Source organism: Pongo abelii, chromosome 4 (assembly GCF_028885655.2).
Source record: "Pongo abelii isolate AG06213 chromosome 4, NHGRI_mPonAbe1-v2.0_pri, whole genome shotgun sequence".
In the NCBI taxonomy this organism is placed as follows: domain Eukaryota; kingdom Metazoa; phylum Chordata; class Mammalia; order Primates; family Hominidae; genus Pongo; species Pongo abelii.
This window is the reverse complement of record NC_071989.2, coordinates 29,387,692-29,409,416: the sequence shown is the minus strand read 5'-3', so window position 1 is coordinate 29,409,416 and position 21,725 is coordinate 29,387,692.

The following is a 21,725-nucleotide window of genomic DNA, read 5'->3' as shown; positions in this document are numbered from 1 at the left end:
GACTAAATGAAGGTAAGAACAGTTATACTCAGCGCGACCCCGAAAAATCCTCCTAAAAATAGAGTTCCAATCTTTTTGGGTATTTAGGGGCTGCATTGTCTTGGGCTGATGGAAATACTGCTAATCAAATGAGATTCTAGTGCAGATGAAATAGATAGTAATTTCTTTTTGCCATACTACAATAGCATTTTGTGCTTCTTACACTGGATTTGCATATCTCTTTATGTGGAATTGTTCCAATATATGTCGTTGTCCACTCATGACAAGTCTGACCTTTATAAAATCCCAGAATGCAGCATATTGACCTAATGTTACAAAGTGCCCAGACTTTGTTACACTTAGATTATTCAATTTTTTCAACATATAAATTATTTCCATTATTTATTTATTTAATGATACAAATGATCTGTAATGTGTCAAGTGTCACGTTTTATGCTTAAAGTTAATATGCAAATGTAATACTGCAAAGTTGGTAGATGAACTACAATACCAAAGATCTGTATTTTAAAACCCTGAGGGGCTGTACTGAAAGCAACTACATAATATAAATCTAAAATTTAAAAATTACACAAAAATTATAATTATCACAGTTCCATCCTTAAATATAAGAAAGGTGACTTCTGTAAACTACTGTGATCTACAAAAAACTCATAGATTGAGATATAATTAAAATTATATTAGCACATATTTCAGCCAAACAAAATTACATGAAACTTAGTAAACCTACAGATAGGTTGATCAATTATACTTCCTTAGGTTTATAATCTCACTTTAAATCCATCTAAAAATCATGTAAAACATTGACATATGAATGTGCATTTTAAGGAAAAAAGTGGTCATAATATATTTCTAATGCCTCTGAGGAAGGTACTGGCACTTAAAGTTGGTTTTAAATATTTTATAGTGGCCGGGGGCGGTGGCTCACGCCTGTAATCCCAGTACTTTGGGAGGCCAAGGCGGGCGGATCACAAGGTCAGGAGATTGAGACTATCCTGGCTAACGCGGTGAAACCCCGTCTCTACTAAAAAAAATACAAAAAATTAGCCAGTCGTGGTGGCAGGCCCCTGTAGTCCCAGCTACTCGGGAGGCTGAGGCGGGAGAATGGCGTGAACTTGGGAGGCGCAGCTTGCAGTGAGCTGAGATCTTGCCACTGCACTCCAGGCCGGGCGACAGAGCGAAACTCCGTCTCAAAAAAAAAAACAACAATTTATAGTGACCCTCTATAGCTATGGAATAATCTTTGTCAATCTGTATGTGATTGATTGAGGTTGAGTTTGAAAAATTTCAGGTAGTTCATGGCACATGTATTTCAACACCATTTTTCCAAGTCATTGGATATCTAGCTTGCATTTTCTGTATTTTCAGCAGTAATATTGGCTCAGCCTGGAGAGTTAAGAATGTAAGTTGATATTATATAATAGAATAACAATTTTAATTATTTAATATTTTTAAATACAACCCATATTACATTTATCCAAGCAAAATTTTAATAAATATTTTTGAACATTTTTGGCTCTTAAAAATGTCTTTTAAGTGATCATTTTTCAAATTTTAAATTGTTTGTCATTTGTATTATAGTTTTGTTAAATCTTTAAATTGTTTTTAGCATGAGGTATTACAGAGTCATTCACTCGGTTATTAGAATAAAGTATTTGTTATCAGAGTTAATATTTAAAAAACAAAAATGAGGAACAACTCAATGTGATGTTCCAGTGTGTGCTCATAGAAATATACACATCACAATAGTACCCACTTTCTCCCCTAAAAATATTTGCATTACTATGTGAGAATTTATAAAGACAACAATTCCCATTCACTTAAAATAATGGATGTTGAAGTAAATCACAGAGGCAATGACAAGGATGTGTTGCTGTCGCTCAAGTGAAATTCCTGATATGACACTCTCAGGTGGTATGGGCAAGCAGACCCTCTAACAGCTGCCTAAAATATAAATAAGATATGTATACAATAATGCCCATGCTAAGCAGTGTAAATATCACATCTAACTAATTCAGCTCCTAAAAATTAATGTCTTACAATTGACCTTTAAGCCCAGTGGTCCGATGGGAAGAAAATGCTAATTAATAATTTGATTCTTCTATGAAGTGTTATAACACTGGCAACTATTCACTTATTTTGAACACCCAGGCTAGATTAAAATGGTAATCTCTATGTGTAAGGTAAAAATAAATACTAAAATTAATAAAACTACAGTAGAACCATGTGTGGTTTGGCATCCAGTGATAGAATATAAGTGAATATTAATACAGCTGGGCAGTAGAATAATCTCTTAGTGTAAATGTGTTATACAATTATGAAGAAGAATACTTCCGATGCTCTGGCCATTGCTAGGTAATTCTACTCACTCTATCTTTAGATTCTTGTCATATATATTTAAACCACTTCCCATTTGGGTACAATTTCTCCAGAGATGTAGACTAAGATTCTTGTTCCTCGTATATTCTGAAACTGCATGTCAGATACTATGACTAGATTCAGGCAATGACTTATCTTCCTGAATAAGATGAAAGGGCTTTTCAAAACCCCTTCAACCAATTTTAACCACCACTGTGAGCTTCTGCATAATGGCAGGTATTCTGGAGTTGTTGCAAACATACTCTGATCCAACTATTAATTCTAATTTGTTAATGCCCTGCTTTTCCTTTTACCTGATCCCCTAAAAGTATCTTATTTTCTGACCATTTCTGAGGACTGCTGGCCTGCTTGTCTAGTGTCCATCTAGTTTGTCAGTCCCTAAGATCATTAATTAAGTTATTCATTCACTCAACACATATTTCTTAAGGACCTACGATGTGGAAGTGTACATGTAAATATCAATTCTTGTAATTATCTATTGTTCCATTTATCCTCCTTCCATCCGTCATTTATCTGGCATCTATCTATTTATCTACCCTTCTAAATACCTATCATCTTCTAATACTTTCAAGCTATGAAACATATAGTTCTTTTTCATTTTGTATCAAAAGATGGCATCTACTGGTGATATTTAAAATTACTACCAAAGTAAATGAAATTCAAAGAAGTTTCTATTTCATGACAACTGAAAGTAAGTGTGGAAACAAGAAATCCTCCAAAAAAATCAAGGCTAATTATGACATAAGGAGACTTTGGTCAGAATTAAAGTAAGTGTCTTTTATGCTTTACATTTAATTTGCAATTATACCCTCTTTGTTAATACTAGGCATTGTAACAATCATGATATCTTGCTCTCTAGAAGCACTGACTTTTCTCTTCCCATAGTTCTCTGTACATTTTTGTCTTTTAAAGACCTGATTATGTCTAGATAAGTCTTATAAAAATAATATAGAAAAACACACGGTAAAACATAGAATATTTTACCTACTCTTATATAGTGTCTGGCCTTTACTAGCATTTGCTTCCTGAATCAAATGGGTGATATTCATGCATGAAAACAAAAAAAGCAATGACAAAAATCCCAACTTACAGGACTAATGACACAATAACATAATTGGAAAATAAAAGTAAAATATAGTTTTTGAGAAATTTCAGGGAGAACTACAAAGAGAATTTTAAATTTATAAAAGGGGTTTAGCATGAATTAAACTATAATAAAAATTGGAGAGGCTGAATTATTAGAGGACCACAAAACAAGAAGAGCAAATGAATATATGAGAATATTTAGCAAGAGTATGTGAAGTTTGGTGTGGTTGGAAATATGTGTTGTTCAAGATTGAATAGGAATTAAAGGTAAAGTGAGAGTCTTATTCAGTCAATGAAGAAAAACTTATAGTTAGAAAAGTTCTGTTTGTACAATTCTGTTTGTACAATTCTGTTTGCCCATAGGCCAATATAGCAAAAAGAGATGGAAAATTAGCAGTACTTGGGATAATATATAAGTTATATTATTTGTTCCACTATTAATTGACTAATCACAGAGTGTCATCAGAGTATTTAAAAGTAAAGAATAGAGATGACAATTTAGAAATTTTCATAAAAATACAAGGTTAAATTCTGTACCAATCAACTGGAAACTTACATCTGGAATCTAGAAGAATGATCAAAGTCAGAGGTAAATATTGGGGAGTTATTAATAGATACACAACAAATTATCATCAATATTAAAAAGAAAAGGAAGTAGTGACTAGAAAAGTATAAGGACTCAATTTGAGGTCATGACTGTCATTATTTTTACTTTGAGGGAAATTGGACAGTGAATAAAACTATGAAGTGAGGGAGCAGAAAAACTGAAAGAAAAGAGAGACAAAAATCAATGGCAAGGTTTTTCTACCTTTCTTCTTAATGTTAATAATCATTAAATCAGTCATAAAAGCAGACATTTTCTTTTTTAAACTATATTTTTATTGTGGTAAAATACATATAGCATAACATTTGTTATTTTAATATTTTTATATGTACAATTTACTACCATGAATTACATTCATAATGTTGTACAACCATCACCACTATCTACTTCCAAAATCCGTTATCAACCCAAACCCTCTACTGTACTCATTAGGCAACAACTTCCCAATTCCCTTTAACCCCAGCCCTTGATAACTTCTAGTCTATATTATGTCTATGAATTTTCCTATTCTAGATATCTCATATACATGTTCACTCTTCTAAAATGTATGTTTCTTTATGCCTCGTTGATTTCACTTAGTATATTGTTTTCAAGGTTCAATCATGTTGTAGCATGTATCAATGCTTCATTCCTTCTGATGATTGAATAATATTCCATTGTGATATATACCCCATTTTATTTATTCATCTGTTTATAGATGCTTGTATTATTGCTACCTTTGTGAATAATACTGCTAAAATATTGGTATGCATATATTTGTTTGAGTCCCTAATTTTAATTTTTTCAGATATACACCTAGGAGGGAAATTGCTGGTCATACAGTAATTCTATGTCTAATTTTTGGAGAAATCACCAAACATTTCTACAGCAGCTACATCATTTCACATTTCCACCTACAATGTACAAGAGTTCCAAGTTCTCCACATCCTTGCTAACACTTGTTATTTTTCATCTTCCTGATTATAGCTATCACAAAATTTTTGAAGTGGTGTGATTTTGGTTCACATGTTTTCCATTTTCTATTTCTTGAGCATTTTTTTCATGTGCCCATTGACCATTAATCAATCTTTTTTTTTCTTTTTTTTTGAGATGGAGTCTTACTCTGTTGCCCAGGCTGGAGTGCTGTGGTGCCATCTCGGCTCACTGCAACTTCTGCCTCCCAGGTTCAAGTGATTCTCCTGCCTCAGCCTCCCAAGTAGCTGGGATTACAGGCACCTGCCACCATGCCTGGCTAATTTTTTGTATTTTTGGTAGAGACGGGCTTTCACCATGTTGGCCAGGCTGGTCTCGAACTCCTGACCTCGTGATTTGTCCACTTCGGCCTCCCAAAGCGCTGGGATTACAGGCATGAGCCACCCCGCCCTGCCCATTAATCAATCTTGTATGGAGAACTGTCTATAGAAGTCCTTTGTCCGTTTTGTTGATTAGGTTCTTTGTCTTGTTGAGTTGTAGAAATTATTCACAAATTCTGAATATTAACCTCTTGTCACATATTTAGTTTACAAATATTCTCTCCCAATCCATGGGTTGTTTTTACTTTCTTTATAGTGTCCTTGGTGCACAAGTTTTTTTTTTTTAATTTAATGAAGTCGAATATGCCAATTTTATCTTTTGTTGCTTATATTTTTAGTATATTTAAAAATTATTGCCAAATCCACCACCATGCAGATGTCTTAATTTTTTAAAGAAGTTTGTAATAGTGACACTTAAATTTAGATGTTTTATCTCTTTTGACTTAACTTTTTAAATGTGGAATAAGGTAAGGGATTGACTTCAATCATTTACATGAAAATATCCCATTTTACCAGCACCATTTGTGGAACAGACTGTACTTTCCACATTGAATGGTAAAGTTATGTATTGAAGTCTCCAACTACTATTGTAGAATTATTTATTTTCCTTTTTAATTCTTTCAATTTTTGCTTTATATATTTTGCCTGTATTGTTTGGCATATATACCTTTAAAGTTATTTTATATTGAAACTTTCAACAATATATAATGTAGTTTTTTCTTTTGGAAACATTTTTTATTGGAAATCTATTTTATCTGATATGAATATAGTCATTCCAAGTCTTTTGTGATAATTCTTAATATAGAATATATTTTTTCATTATTTTACTTCAAATTTCGTTGTCTTTGCATCTAAAGTGATTCTTTCATACACAGCATATAAATGAATAATGTTTACTTTTTCATACATTCTGCCACTCTCTTAACAATCTTATAAAAATTACCTCTTTTTGAATTGTATGTGTATTATATATATTTACAGTTACCATTTTATGCATGTGTCTTTTAAATCATATAGGAAAACTATGAAGAGTTACAAACAAAAATACAATGAGGTTGGCTTTTTTACTTACCTACATAGCTACCTACACCAATGTTCTTAATTTCCTCATACAGCTTCAAACCACTGTCTAGGGTTCTTTTATTTCAACTGGATGAATTTCCTTTAGCATTTCTTGTAAGATAAGTCTATTAGTAACAAGTTCCCTTAGCTATTTTTTTTAATACTTGAAGGACAATTTTGCTGTATGTAGAATTCTGGGTTGACAGTTTTGTGACCCAAACCCTGGACTATTTACAGTACTTTATATCAACCCACTGCCTCTGTCCTCCATTGTTTCCAATAATAAATCAGCTGCTAATTATATCAAAAATATTTTGTACCTTACTTCTCTCATGTTGTTTTTAAGTTTTTTCTGTGTTTAGCTTTTAATGATTTGACTATATTTTGCCTGAAATTTGCTGAACATTTTTAATGTGTAGTTTTATGCCCCTCATTAGATTTGGGAAATTGTCAGCCATTATTTCTTAAAATAGTCTTTCCAACTTGTTTTCTGATAGTCTTCTTTCTGGGACTCCCATGATGAATACATTGGCCTTCTTTGTAATGTTCCACAGGTCTCTTATGATCAGTTCATTTTTTTAAAAAATCATTTTTCTTTCTGTTTCTCACACTGCAAAAATACTATTGTCTATCTTTAAGTTCACTGATTATTTCTCCTGATTGCTCAATCTACTGTTGAAACTCTCTTGCAAAGTTCGTGTTTCAGTTATTATAAATCTCTAAAGAGAAGTATATTATACTTTTCTTGTCTGCACCAGAAATTTTTTCCTTTGAGTGTCCAATACTTTCTGATTTCTTTGTATGGCTTTATGACTTTTGGTTGAAAATTGGACATTTCTAAATTTTAGTGGACTAACTCTGGAAATGAGATATCCTCTTTCCCCAGGATTTGCTATTTTGATTATTCTAGGCTTACCTTGTTTTGGCTAAGATTTCCTTGCATTCCAGGGGAATTTTTACCTGGAATTTTTATTGACTCGGCATTCAATTATTGCTATAAGACTTTGACTGTTTTACAAACTTAAGACAGAGTTCTCAATGTTTCTGATATTTTTATTATATTTCTGATGAAACACAGGAATTCAGAGCTTCCCACTCCACTATTTCCCTGGTGCCACTCCCCAAAGCGGGCATTTAAAAAATATTCAATCAGTCCTTCTTCCTAGAAATGACGTATGGATCTTTATTTGCTCATATGATTATATTATTGCTAAAATATTTCAGAAGAACTTTAAAATTATAAAAGAGCTATGTTTATGTTCACTCCATAATTGCATTCTTAGCTAATGTTTATAATAAGAGATTAACAAATAAAGGTAAAATAAATGAGTAAATTTTTGTGCAATAATTACTTAAAGGCTAAACTTTTTGATCACAGTGAAATATTGATTTACTTCAGATTTCTATATTTTAGATTATTGAGGGCATGATTTGAAGCCAAAATACATTTATTCCCATATAAAATATGAAACAGTTGCTTTTTTTCTGTTGGGACTTACTGAGGTAACAATTAGTATGTCTTAGTGGTAAAAATGTGCATTTACATTTTTAAAGAAAACATAAAAACATACTTTAACTCCTGGCCATGTGATATTAACTCTTATTTCCCAGTATGCTTTTAATGTGATTTTTCCATCTAAGAATTATTTTGTATTTACTTTTATATTTAACCCCCATATACTAATCAAAGAGCAACTGAGCCAACAGCATTGTAACAAACATCATTATCAAGACAAAGGAATCTATATGATGGTATTTTTAAAAAATTCACCCCCAAAGAAGTTATGTTTAAAAAAAATCAGTTTGATTCTTTCACCAACATTTGTTACAGTTTGGGTTTTCAAGTTATTTCTGGGCTATACAGTTCTTTCCAGACTACCCTGTAGCAATTTGAGAGTCCAGTATCACTTTGTGTTGGGATCCAAAGATCCAGAAGAAGCTTAGCGCTGTGAATAGACCACCTATGAAACCATCACAAAAGCTTAACCCACCCTTGATCCCAGAATCTTTATAAATGCTTACTGAAGAAAATTCTCAGGATGATTCAGAGGCCTCTCATAACTTCTGCTCCAAGATGTCGATAAAGAACCTTAGTAACTTGACTATCAGTCCTGGTACCAAATTCCCAACTCGTCTTCATCTGTCAGATGGTTTACCTCAACAACACGGTAGAATAGAAATGATTTTCCAGGATATCAGAGATGGCTGGCCTTACAGGGGAAAGGATTAAGAACACAGTTATCTGTGCAGAAAGAAAGGGTGGTAAATTTGAGATACCTGTTAGTAAACAGATTTTCTCAGCTTCAAAGAGAACTAACAGACACAGCTTAAAAGAGTTCAGATTGAATTGAGAAGGGAACCATTCAGATCTGGCTGCACTTTCTGCATGCACTAGGAGGGATCCTTCTGAGAATGCTAGAATGGGGAATTATGACACTGAGCAGATTCAGCCATCAATTTTATTCTTGTACTTTTTATTCTTGCTGGTAATATTATTCAGCAGTTGAGGAAGCTACTCTATACTATTACCGACTGTATAACAATAATTTTGATAATGAGTTCTGTTATGTATTTTTCTTCATATATCTTTTCCTTTCTACCATGATACCAGTAATTTATAAGGGATCTGTATAGTTTGAATGTATTTGAATAACTTCAGTATACTTTAGCTCTAGTTTGATTTGACCAAAGAAGCATTAATAGGTCCTAAGTGTTGCCATGTGTCTTAGAAGCCTGAAGTCAGTGAGATGTAACCCAAGGTCAAGAATCTGTAACAAAGTAACTTGGGGAAAGAAAACATTGGGTAGTTTGGCGAGAGCATAATAATTTGATTTTCTGGCTTTCAAAAATTTGAATTGTAGTAAAAGAAGACTTCCGTGTGTTATTTTTTTTTCCATCTTCAGTAGCAAGTAAATGTGTGCATAGAGAAACAATAAAATTGATATATTCAAGTACTTTTAAAAATCAAATGTAGAAAAATAAAGCCAACCTTTATACTTACTCTATATATTCAAGAAAATACTTTGAAATGCCCAGAGAATATGTGTAAAATGTGAGATGAAGCTATTATACCACAAGATGGCAGATTAAGGCCACTAAACTGATATTTTTTGCAATAGTAAGGTTCTATTTTCTCTTTCATATACATGCTGACTTTTTATAGAACTTTTAATAAAAAGAATACAAACTATGCATAATTTGGATGTAAATTGATCATTAGAACTCCAGTCTATGGCAATCACTATTTTTCAATTGAAAATCTCTCTCCAATTTTGCTTAAGATATAATAAATATTTTGTTACTTAATTAAAAATTATTTTATGTAATTTAAATATCCCTGTAAGGATTTCTTTGAAAACTTTAAACGATTATGTATTCAATAAATATCAAGGTATATAAAACAAACTTTGGCTTTATTTCTGGATAAAATTGATTTTTTGACTATCCTTATGATCCATGAGACATTCAGAGCTACTAAAAACAAATAAAAATAAAAACAAGAATTTTAAAAACATCATTACTTTGGTATCAGCTTATTTTAAAATTATGTTGCCATTGTTTAAACTTTCTGAATTTCTGCATTTATGATCCTTTCTAATCTTGAATACTAAGGCCTCTGATACCCTCTATGGCCTTAAGTTTTGCTTAAATGTATGATGCAACTGTAGTCTTATTAGTATCTGCATTGTATTTGACATACCATCACAGAATCAAGGAAATTACATTATAGATATAAGAAAATCTATAGCAAGAAGATAATGGCGCTTCCAGATATAAATCGCATCCGGTGGGAAAGTTCCTAAGCATAAATAAAACCATATATTCAGGATAGCAAGACGTCCAATGGGGCTTTGTCATAGAATATTCATGTGATTATCATAGCTGGAGAATGAGGCTGAGAATATGTTTTGAAGGACAATCTATTCCCCCCAAAAAAATACCTGGATGATCTCATTGATGTTAGAAAACTTAAAAAAATGTTAAAATAGAAGATTATTACAATTTGATTTAATATTTATAAAAATCAAACTTCCAACCCTATGGAAGATGATGTGGACTGCAAAAATTGCATTAAGCAGCAGAATTTGGCTCATGGATATACAAATTAGGAGCCTTTTCTATTATTCCTCATAAAACATAAGGAAGAATTAAAAGATGCCTGAGATACTGAAGTAATTGAATGGGGAATTCCTAATTAATCAGCTAATTATTTAAAAGATCATTTATTCATTTAAGAAATTAATTGAGCACCTACATTACACCATGTGTATTTTATTTTATTTTGAAAATCTATTTATTTATTTGAGACAGAGTCTTGCTTTGTCATCTAGGCTTGAGTGCAGTGGCACGATCTCAGCTTACTGCAACCTCCACCTCCTGAGTTCAAGCAATTCTGCCTCAGCCTCTGGAGTAGCTGGGATTACAGGCGCCTGCCACCAGGCCTGGCTAATTTTTGTATTTTTAGTAGAGGCGGGGTTTTGCCATGTGCCAGGCTGGTCTGGAACTCCTGACCTCAGGTGATTCGCCTGCCCGGGCCTTCCAAAGTGCTGGGATTACAGGCATGAGACCCTCGCCTGGCTGCATTTTTAAAACTTGGAGCTACAGTGTTGAAAAATAAACGAAGTCCCAAGCATTACAGAGCTTACTTACTACCTGGAATATATCCACACCAGCACCTCACACCCCATTCTCAGGAACATATTTTAAAATGTCACATTGTGGAGGAAACAAGAAATAAGTGAGGGAGCTGTTTGAATGTTTTTCCTGTGATGAAACGTTCTAGGCAGAGGGAACCAAAAATTGCAAAAGCACCAAAGCAAAAATAAACTTATGTGTTTTGGATACGTTAGAGAGACCAAGTTAGTAGACAGAAATTAAAAAAAAAATAAGATAACTTTTAAAATGAACTAATAATTTATGAGTCAGCATTGTGTCGCATTGGCTATATAGGTATGAACAAACATAACCTTTTGTTTAGAGAGAATTTACAGTCTAGGGAGGAACTTGCTATATTGGAAGAAGAGGAGTATAAACCAATGTAGGTAAAGAGAAATGTCCAGGAATGTGAGGAAGCAGGAGAGTCAAGAACCGTGTCTTCAGTGGTTTCTTGCTAGAGTCAGCTGTTTTTTAATAATCCCATTAACCTAGATAAAAATGCCAGGAGAGAAATGCTTACTGATGAGGCATGATGGAAGACTGGCAGTAATGACTGCTGCTTTTAAAACAGAAATTGCCAGCCAGGCGCAGTGGCTCAGGCCTGTAATCCCAGCTCTTTGGGAGGCTGAGGTGGGTGGATCACGAGGTCAAGAGATCAAGACCATCCTGGACAACATGGTGAAACCCCGTCTCTACTAAAAAGACAAAAATTATCTGGGCGTGGTGGCGCATGCCTGTAGTCCCAGCTACTCGGGAGACTGAGGCAAGAGAATGGCGTGAACTCAGGAGGTGGAGCTTGCAGTGAGCCAAGATGGCGCCACTGCACTCCAGCCTGGGCAACAGAGCGAGAATCTGTCTCAAAACACACACACACACACACACACACACACACACATACACACAGAAATTGCCAATACTATGAAACTACTTGAGAAAGATATTAGTGAAAAATTAATCTTAGAAGAAATAATACATATGAAATTTTAAAAATACAGCATATAATTAGAATAAGGGAGCTACACTGTCTGTCCTATAAGGTTAAAGGTTAAGAAAAAAGAGAAAGTTGCTTGGAATATATACCCACTGATATAGGACCTCAAGATGAGTAGGATTTTGGCAGAAGTGAAGTATGCTAGGGAGAGACAGTTCCTCAAGCAGGAAGAATAGCATTGAAGCAGGCATTTTTTTAAAGTGCAGGAGACTGGCTGTTTTAACAACAAATGGTTCGCTTTTGCCTGATCATAGGTTATGGATTAGATTAATATTTTATTACAAATTATTTATTTAACTAGGGCAGCCTCTCATTAACTCACTTAGCAATCTTACATTTTCATCAGGCCTGCCTGGTGTCAATATATTTTCAACTTAATTTTTAATTGAGGTGTAGTTACATAAAGTGTACAGATCTTAAGTGTTCAATCTGATGAGTTTTGAGAAATGTGTACCCATTATACAAAATAGATACTGGAAATTTTCATCTCCTCCAAAAAAATCCCTTGCTCCCCTTTCCAATTAGTCATTCATCATGTTGCTCTGCTGTCCCGCCTAAAGAGCCAACAGTTTCTTCTTGCTGAAGATCCAGTTTGTTAGTTCGTCCGTTGTAGAATATCATGTGAGTAGAATCATGGAGTGTTTACTATTGTGTTTGCTCAGCATGTCTTGACATTCATCCACGTTATTTCATGAAGTTGGATTTTTCTGGGATTTTTTACAATTACATTTTAAAACATAGATGAACTTTTTAATCTGTGACTTTGCATTATGTTTTTAATGGTCACTCTAGAATTATACATCCTTATATTTCCACAGTGTACATAGTGTACTTTGTTAACTTTGTACTATTTCACATAAAATGTAAGATCCTAGCACTTTGGGAGGCCGAGGCAGGTAGATCATGAGGTCAGGAGATCAAGACCATCCTGGCTAACAAGGTGAAACCCCATCTCTACTAAAAATAAATAAATAAATAAATAAAATAAAATAAAATTAGCTGGGTGTGGTGGCGGGCGCCTGTAGTCCCAGCTACTCGGGAGGCAGAGCCTGCAGTAAGCGGAGATCACGCCACTGCACTCCAGCCTGGGTGACAGAGCGAGACTCCATCTCAAAAAAAAAAGAAAAAAGTAAGAATAAGTACATTAACTACCTCCTTCATCCTTTTGCTGTAGAATCAAATGTATTATATCTGTATATACTATAAACCACACAATACCATGTAATGATCTTTGCTTTAAATAATTATATGCATTCTGAAGAAATTATTAGAAAAATAGTATTTTATGTTTATCCACATGTATTATTTCCAGTGTTTTTTATTCTTTCCTGAAGGTCTGTGTTTCCATTCTGAAAACCAACTTCCTTTAGCATTTTTTCTAGCACAGATCTGCTGGCAGTGAATTCCCTTAGGGTTTTTTTTTTTTTAATCTAAAAATGCCTTTAGTTTGTCTTCATCATTGAAGGAAATATTCACTGAACGTAGCATTCTGGATTGACTGGCTTTTATCAAGCACTTTAAAGATGTTATTCCAGTGACTTCTGGCCTTTATAGTTTCTGATGAGAAGTCAGTGACGCTTCAAATCATTCTTCCCTTGCTTGTAGCATGCAATTTTTCTCTGGCTGCTTTCCAGAGTTTTTCTTTATATTTGGTTTCTAATAGTTTAATTATGATGTACCCTAGTACGATTTTCATTGTATTTTTCTCTGCTTGGAATTCACTGAACTTCTAAGATCTGGAAACTTATGTCTTTTGCAAAAATTTGAAACATTTTCAGCCATCATTATATTTTTATGAGTAATTCTCTTTTTAAATATTTTTTTCAGTAGCTTTTGGGGTACAAGTGGTTTTTGGTTACATGGATGAATTGTATAGTGGTGAAGTCTGAGATTTTAGAGCACCTGTCACCAAGCAGTGTAATTTGCACCCAATATATATTTTTTGTCCCTTTCTCTTCCTTCTACCCTTTCCCGTCTGTGTCTCCATTGTCCCTTTTGCCTTTGTGTACACTTAACTTAGCTCCCATTTATGAGTGAGATCATACAGCATTTGATTTTCATTCCTGAGTTACTTTACTTAGAATAATGGCCTCTAGCTCTGCCCAAGTTGCTGAAAAAGACATAATTTCATTCTTTTTTTATGGCTGAGTAGTATTCCGTGGTGTATGTATACCACATTTTGTTTATCTATTCATTGGTCAATGGGCACTTAGGTTGGTTCCATATTTTTTGCAATTGTGAATTGTGCTGCAATAATCCTACACATTCAGGCATCTTTTTGATATAATGACATCTTATTTTGCTTTGGATAGGTACCCAATAATGGGATTGCTGGATCAAATGGTAGATTTACCTTTAGTTCTTTAAGAAATTTCTATACTTTTTTTTCCATACAGGTGGACTAATTCTCATTCCAACCAGCAGTATATAAGCATTTCTTTTTTACCATATCCATATTAACATTTATTATTTTTTGACTTTGTAATAAAGATCATTCTTTCAAGGTAAGGTAGATTGTGGTTTTAAGTCGCAGTTCCTTGATGATTACTAATGTTGGGCATTTTTTCATATGTTTATTGGTCATTTGTGTATATTCTTTTGAGAAATGTCTATTCATGTCATTTTATCACTTTTGATGGGTTTTTTTGTTGTTTTTTATTTTTTGTTTCTTGCTGATTTTAGCTCCTGGTAGATTCTCGATATTAGTCCTTTGTCACCTTCAAAGTTGGCAAATATTTTCTCCCATTCTGTGCATTGTCTGCTCACTCTGATGATTACTTCTTTTGTTGTACAGCAGAGTTTCAGTTTAATTAAGTCTCTTTTATTAATTTTTGTTTTTGTTGCATTTGCTTCTTGAGGGTTTAGTCATGAATTATTTGCCTAGGCCAATGTCCAGAAGAGTTTTTCCTAGGTTATCTTCTAGGGATTTTACAGTTTCAGATCTTAGATTTAAGATTTTGATGAATCTTGAGTTGATTTTTTTATAAGGTGAGAGATAGAAATCCAGTTTTATTTTTCTACATGTGGCTAGACAGATTTCCAAGCACAATTTATTAAATAGGGTTTCCTTCGCCCAGTTTATGTTTTTGTATGATTGGTCAAAGATCAGTTGGTTGTAGGTATTTTGGTTGGTTCATAAGTATATTCCTAAGTGTTGTATTTATTTATTTGCTGCTATTGTAAAATGAATAGAGTTTTTAATTTATTTCTCAGCTAGGTTGTTGTTGGTGTATAGTAGTGTTACTGATTTGTGTACATTGATTTTATAACCTGAGGCGTTACTGAATTTGTTTTTTAAATCTAGGAGTCTTTCAGAGGTGTCTCTAGGGTTTTCTACAATTTATTTGTTATACAGTTGCGATGGTTAATATTGAGTATCAACTTAATTGGATTGAAAGATGCAAAGTATTGTTCCTGGACATGTCTGTGAGGGCGTTGCCAAAGGAGATTAACATTTGAATCAGTGGACTGGGAAAGGTGACCCAATCTCAATCTGGGTGGGCACAGCTAATCAGCTGCCAGCTTGACTGGCCAGCTTGGCCAGAATAAAAGCAGGCAGAACAACGTGGAAAAACTAAACTGGCTTAGTCTTTTGGCCTACATCTTTCTTCTGTGCTGGATGCTTCCTGCTTTCTGACATTGGGCTCCAAGTTCTTCAGCTTTGGGACTCTTGGGCTTTTGACCTTGGACCTTTGACCACAGACTGAAGGCTGTACTGCTGGTTTCCCTACTTTTGAGGTTTTGGAACTCTGACTAGCTTCCTTGCTCCTCAGCTTGCAGACAGCCTATTGTGGGATTTCATCTTGTGATCATGTGAGTCAATACTCCTTAATAAACTTCTATATATATACATATATATATATATATGTATATATATATACTCATAAACATACAGTAAAGTGTACAGATATTAAGTGTTCAATTTGATGAGTTTTGACAAATGTGTAGCCATTATACAAAATAGATACTAGAAATTTTCGTCATCTCCGAAAAAATCCCTTGCTCCCCTTTCCAATCAGTCATCCATCATATACAAACTCCTATATATATATACACACATACATAAATATGAGTTTATATATAATATAATATATAATATATGTAATACATAAACTCATATATTTTTAGGAGTTCATTAAGGAGTATTGACACACACGATCACAAGGTGAAGTCCCACAGCAGGCTGTCTGCAAGCTGAGGAGCAAGAAAGCAAGTCAGATTTCCAAAACCTCAACCTCAAAAGTAGGGAAGCCAACAGTGTTGGTATATTCATATATACTATTAGTTCTGTCCCTCTAGAGAATCCTGACTAATATAACAATTATATTATCAATGAAAAGCAATGGTTTAATTTTATTGTTTTTAATTTTATGCCCTTTATTTCTTTATCTTGCCTGATTGTTCTGGCAAGGTTTCCAGTACTATGTTGAATACAAGTGGTGACAGTTTCATCTTGTCTTATTTCAATTCTCAAAGGGAATGCTTTCAATGTTTCTCCATTCAGTATGATGTTGGCTATGAGTTTGTCATATATGGCCTTTATTATTTTGAGGGAAGTCCCTTCTATTCCTAGTTTATTGAATTCTTATGATAAAGGGATGCTGCCTTTCTCAAATGCTATTTCTGTATCTATCAAAATGATCACATGGTTTTTGTTTTTAATTTTGTTTATGTGATGTATCACATATCTCTTGACTTGCATATGTTAAACCAACCCTACATTCTGTGGATGAAACCCACTTGATCCTTTTGTATTGTTTTTTTGATGTGCTGTTGGATTTGGTTAGCTAATATTTTGTTGAGAATTTTGCATCTACAGTCATCAGGAATATTGGTTTGTAGTTTTCCTTTATTGTTATATGTTCTTTCCTGATTTTGGTATCAGGGTGATACAAGTTCATAAAATAACATGGAGGGAATTCCCTCTTTTTTAATTTTTGAAAATAGTTTCAGTAAGATTGGCACCAATTCTTCTTTGAATGTCTGATAGAGTTCAGCTGTGAATCCATCTGGCCCTTGGCTTTTTGTTGTTGTTATTGTTGTTGTTGGCAATTTTTAAATTACTGATTCAGTCTCAATCCTTGTAATTTGTCAGTTCAATGTTTCTATTTCTTCCTGATTTAATCAAGGAAGGTTATGTTTCCAGGAATTTATTCATTTCCTCTAGATTTTCTACTTTATGTGCATAGAGGTGTTCATAGTAGTTTCAAATGATATTTTGTCTTTCTGTGGTGTCAGTTATAATGTTTCCAGTTTCATTTCTAATTGAATTTATTTGAATTGTGTCTCTTCTATTCTTGGCTAATCTAGCTAATGGTCTATCAATTTTGATTCTTTTCAAAGAAGCCGTTTTTTGTTTCATTGTTGTATTAGTCTGTTCTCACACTACTATGAAAAAAATACTTGAGACTGGGTAATTTATGAAGAAAAGAGGTTTAATTTACTCACAGTTCCACATGGCTGGGGAGGCCTCAGGAAACTTACAGTCATGGCAGAAGGCACCTCTTCACAGGATAGCAGGAGAGAGAAGTGAGCGCAAGCAGGGAAAATGCTAGATGTTTATAAAAGCACAGAACTTGTGAGACTCACTCATTATTACGAGAACAGCATGGGTGAAACTACCCCCAGGATTCAATTATCTCCACCTGGTCTTGCACTTGACACATGGGTATTATTAAAATTCAAGGTGAGATTTGGGTGGGGACACAAAGCCAAACCATATCAATTGCCCTTTTTTTTTGGTGTTTTTTTTTTTTTTTTTTGGTTTGTTTCTTTCAATTTCATTGTTTTTGTGCTCTGATTTTTGCTGTTTATTTTCTGCTGCTAACTTTGGGTTTAGTTTGTTATTGTTTCTCTAGTTGCTTAAGGTGTGACATTCAGTTGTCAATTTGTTGTTTTCCAGACTTTTTGAAGTTGGCATTTAGTGCTACAAACTGTTCTCTTTGCACTGCTTTTGCTGTATCCCAGAGTTTGATTACTTGTGTCATTATTATCATTTATTTCCAATAGTTTATCAAATTTTCATCTTGATTTCATAGTTAATACAAAAATTATTGAGGAGGATTATTTACCTTGCATTTATTTGTACAGTTTTGAGGGTTCCTTTTGTAGATTTCTAGTTTTATTCCACTGTGGTCTTCAAAGATACTTTATATAATTTTGATATTTTTAAACTTATTGAGACTTTTTTGTGACTGATCATATGGTCTGCCTTGGAGAAACTTTCATGAATTGATGAGAAAAATGTATATTCTGCAGTTTTGGGGTAGAATGTTCTATAAATATCTGTTTGGTTCATTATTACAGAGTGTAGTTCAAGTCCATTATTTCTTTGTTGACTTTCTGTCTCGATGATCTGTCTAGAGCTGTCAGTAGAGTGGTGAAGTCCACCACTATTATTGTGTTGCTGCCTGTCTCATTTCTTAGATTCAGTAGTAAATATTTTATGAATCTTGGCACTCCTGTGTTAGATGCACATAAATTTATGTTTGTAACATCTTCTTGTTAGATTGATCCTTTTATCATACATACTGATGTTTTTGTTTTCTGTTGTTGCCTTAAATTCTTTTTTATCTGATGTAAGAATAGCTATTTATATTAGTTTTTTCTCACACTGCTGTAAAACCTACTTGAGACTGGGTAATTTATGAAGAAAAGAGGAGTAATTGAAATACAGTTTCACAGGCTCAACAGGAAGCATGACTGGGAGGTCTTGGGAAACTTACAATCATGTTGGAAGGCAAAGGGGAAGCAAGCACATCTTACTCTGGTAGAGAAGAGGTCGAGAGAGTGAAGAGAGAAGTGCTACACAGTTTTAAACCATCAGGTCTCATGAGAACTCATTCACTATCATGAGAACAGCATGGGGAATATCTGCCCCATGATCCAATCACCTCCCACCAGTTTCCTCCTCCAACATTGAGAGTTATAATTCAACATGAGATTTGGGTGAAGACACAGAGCCAAACCATATCATTCTGCACCTGACCCATCAAAATATCATGTTTTCCTCACACTCCAAAGCACAATCATGCCTTCTCAACAGCACTCCAAGCTCTTAACTCATTCTGGCATTAACCAGAAAACCCAAGTCCAAAATCTCATCTGAGACAAGGCAAGTCCCTTCCACCTAAGAGCCTGTAAAAAGAGCCCGCATCGCCAAGTCAATCCTAAGCCAAAAGAACAAAGCTGGAGGCATCACGCTACCTGACTTCAAACTATACTACAAGGCTACAGTAACCAAAACAGCATGGTACTGGTACCAAAACACAGATATAGATCAATGGAACAGAACAGAGCCCTCAGAAATAACACCACGTATCTACAACTATCTGATCTTTGACAAACCTGAGAAAAATAAGAAATGGGGAAAGGATTCCCTATTTAATAAATGGTGCTGGGAAAACTGGCTAGTCATATGTAGAAAGCTGAAACTGGATCCCTTCCTTACACCTTAGACAAAAATTAATTTAAGATGGATTAAAGACTTACATGTTAGACCTAAAACCATAAAAACCCTAGAAGAAAACCTAGGCATTACCATTCAGGACATAGGCATGGGCAAGGACTTCATGTCTAAAACACCAAAAGCAATGGCAACAAAAGCCAAAATTCACAAATGGGATCTAATTAAACTAAAGAGCTTCTGCACAGCAAAAGAAACTACCATCAGAGTGAACAGGCAACCTACAAAATGGGAGAAAATTTTCGCAACCTACTCTTCTGACAAAGGGCTAATATCCAGAATCTACAATGAACTCCAACAAATTTACAAGAAAAAAACAAACAACCCCATCGAAAAGTGGGTGAAGGACATGAACAGACACTTCTCAAAAGAAGACATTTATGCAGCCAAAAAACACATGAAAAAATGCTCACCATCACTGGCCATCAGAGAAATGCAAATCAAAACCACAATGAGATACCATCTCACACCAGTTAGAATGGCAATCATTCAAAAGTCAGGAAACAACAGGTGCTGGAGAGGATGTGGAGAAATAGGAACACTTTTACACTGTTGGTGGGACTGTAAACTAGTTCAACCCTTGTGGAAGTCAGTGTGGCGACTCCTCAGGGATCTAGAACTAGAAATACCATTTGACCCAGCCATCCCATTACTGGGTATATACCCAAAGGACTATAAATCATGCTGCTATAAAGACACATGCGCACGTATGCTTATTGCGACACTATTCACAATAGCAAAGACTTGGAACCAACCGAAATGCCCAACAATGATAGACTGGATTAAGAAAATGTGGTGCATATACACCATGGAATACTATGCAGCCATAAAAAATGATGAGTTCATGTCCTTTGTAGGGACATGGATGAAATTGGAAATCATCATTCTCTGTAAACTATCGCAAGGACGAAACACCAAACACTACATGTTCTCACTCATAGGCGGGAATTGAACAATGAGAACACATGGACACAGGAAGGGGAACATCACACTCTGGGGACTGTTGTGGGGTTGGGGGAGGGGGAGGGATAGCATTAGGAGATATACCTAATGCTAAATGACGAGTTAATGGGTGCAGCACACCAGCATGACACATGTATACATATGCAACTAACCTGCACATTGTGCACATGTACCCTAAAACTTAAAGTATAATAATAATAAAATTAAATTAAAAAAAGGAAAAAAAAAAAGCAAGTTAGTTACTTTCAAGATACAATTGGGTTACATGCATTGGGTAAATACTCCCATTCCAAATGGGAGAAATCAGCTGAAACAAAGGGGCTACAGGCCTCATGCAAGTCTGACGCTCAGCAGGGCAGTTTTTAAATCTTACCGCTCCAAAATTCCCTTTTTACTCCATATCTCATATTCAGCACATACTGATTCAAAAGATAGGCTCCCAAGGCCTTTGGCAGCTCTAACCCTTCTGTTCTGCAGGGTAGAGCCCCTGTGGCTGTGTTCACAGGCTGACATTGAGTGCCTACAGCATTTTCAGGTGCACAGAACAAGCTGTCAGTGGACTTACCATTTTGGGGTCTGGAGGATGGTGGCCCTTTTCTCACAGCTCCACTAGGCAGTGCCACAGTGGGGACTCTGCTTGTACACTCCAATGCCACATTTCCCCTTCAGACTACCGTAGTAGAGGATTTTCATGAGGGCTCTGCACCTGCAGCAGACTTCTGCCTGGACATCCAGGCATCTCCATACATCCTTTGAAATCAGGTGGAGGTTCCCAAACCTCAGCTCTTGCCACCTGTGCACCCACAGGCTCAATATCACATGGAAGCTGCCAAGGCTTGAAGCTTGCACCCTCTGAAGCCATGACCAGAGCTGCACCTTGGCCCCTTTTAGCCAGGACTGGAGCTGAAGTGACTGGGATGCAGGGTGCCATGTCCTTAGGGTGTACAGAGGAGGAATGCCCTGGGCCTGGTCCATAAAACCATTTTTCCCTCCTCCCTCCTAAACCTCCAGGCCTATGATGGGAGGGGCTTCTGTGAAGTTCTCTAAAATGCCCTGGAGACATTTTCCTTATTGTCTTGGCTATTAACATTCAACTCCTCTGTACTTATGCAAATTTCTGCAGCAGGCTTAAATTTATTTCCAGAATTTTTTTTCTACCACATGGCTGGGCTACAAATTTCCCAAAATTTTATTCTATTCTCTGCTTCCCTTTTAAATATAAGTTCCAAT